This window comes from Drosophila hydei, unplaced genomic scaffold, assembly GCF_003285905.1.
Source record: "Drosophila hydei strain 15085-1641.00,03,60 unplaced genomic scaffold, DhydRS2 tig00000001-arrow-pilon, whole genome shotgun sequence".
NCBI classification, from domain to species: Eukaryota; Metazoa; Arthropoda; class Insecta; order Diptera; family Drosophilidae; genus Drosophila; species Drosophila hydei.
In genome coordinates, this window is record NW_022045643.1 from 10,552,459 (window position 1) to 10,554,077 (window position 1,619).

At 40.1% G+C, this 1,619-nt stretch overlaps 1 long non-coding RNA gene across 1 annotated transcript; it reads right to left on the reverse strand.

The window, feature by feature from the left end:
• Positions 1-252: 252 nt before the first annotated feature.
• LOC111593130 lies at positions 253-897 on the reverse strand. The gene is made up of 3 exons (XR_002751016.2): positions 819-897; positions 500-767; positions 253-445 (listed from the first exon to the last, which is right to left on the reverse strand). It is a non-coding gene; the product is annotated as an uncharacterized LOC111593130 (long non-coding RNA).
• Positions 898-1,619: the final 722 nt, after the last annotated feature.

Consider the following 1,619-nt stretch of genomic DNA (forward strand, 5'->3'; position numbering starts at 1 on the left):
GAAAATGTTTCATAAAACTTGATTTTCTACAAGACTTTAACAATATATTTTATTTTCTGAAATACATCTGATTTAATTTCATATAAAAAAGTCAGTAAAAGCTAACTCACTTGAGGCACACCTAATATAAGGGAATACCCCTGTTTATCTTACCTATATCAAACTATTTAAGTTTTTAAAAATTTTAAAATAATTTTAGCTAAAAGCGAAAAGTTATAAAAATTGCATAGAACACAACTTTTTATCGTTCCTGCATTTTCACTTTTCAGATTGTCTCGAATTCCACTTAATTTGCTCCCGTTGGGGCAGGTTTCTATTGCGGGAATTACACGCTTCCTTTCTTGCATACAAAATCTCTGGAAATTCTTAGAAAGTTGAGTGAAGCACATTAACTTGGAAGGAATAAGTCGGCTTATCATGCTCGCAATATGGCATTCGAAAGCATCTGAAATTATGAATGAGTTGAGTCAATTGGAGCGTATTTACTTTGCTGGAATACCCCTGTTTATCGTGCTTGCTGCTTAGCATTTATAATGCGCTGCCCCCAAATGCTGACACCTTCAGCCGAGCGTAAAAAATGGTGAAGCAAAATCATTAGACACAGCTGGACGCCAACTGGGCTCGACTAATAACTTTCAATTGTGGTTATGATGGACCCAAGCCAAGTCCAGCCCCAGACCAGGCGCCGAAGCTGGAAGCCAGTCGCCAGTAATCAGGAACCAGAAACCAGAGACCAGAAACCAGAAACAGGCCTTGTCCTTGGCCACCTATTAAATATTTACAAAATGTGTTGTAAGTAGGAAATTGTGTTCGTTCACTTTTCAATGGACCACAAAGTCATTCAACCCAGCAGCTCGAAATGTCCCTCAGTTGTCCATCTATTCCTCCTCGTTCTCTCTGTCTTTTATTTATTTATTTATTTTATATGCTTGTGCGTCGCTTGCCTCGTTTTGTGCCTCGTTGTGGGCCATTTTGCAAAAGCACAAAACTTATTTTAATTTTAATAGAAATTAATGAGGTAATCTTCTTTCGGCATGCGCCTTGTGCCTTGCGTCTTGCGTCCTGTTGTCCATTGCCCTTTCGCTTGCTCCCTTTCAGCAAATGGTTTTCAATTTGAAGCAAAATGGTGAAAACTTTCTGAAAAACCAAAAATGCGGCCGTGCCACCTTCTTTGTACAGATTTATAATTGTTTGCCGGCAGGGGACGCGGACGCGGACGTGGCAACATTTTCCTTAAATACGTATTTAACTGAGCAGCTGGGGCGAAAATTTGTTGCCAGGCTGTGTTGGGCAATGCTCGGCTTTGATTTGAGACTAAGGCATTTGGAAGGGGGCCTCAAAGAGAGATAAGAATCTTAAAATTAGTTTCCTTATCACGGCTCAATTTCGGCTTATTCCACAGATGCTTCCAATAACTCCACCGTTTTCACTGTCTACTCATAACTTCAAGTTAATCAGGCTTTGCTATGACATCAGTGCAAATAAAACTTTTACAATTAGGCCGCGGCACGACTTGAAGGAGACTTCAAAATAACTCTAAAGCCAAAGGCCTGAATTTACCTTCCTTCTCTCGCATTTCCTAGGCAAACGTGTGAGCTGCCAGCATAGACATTTACGTG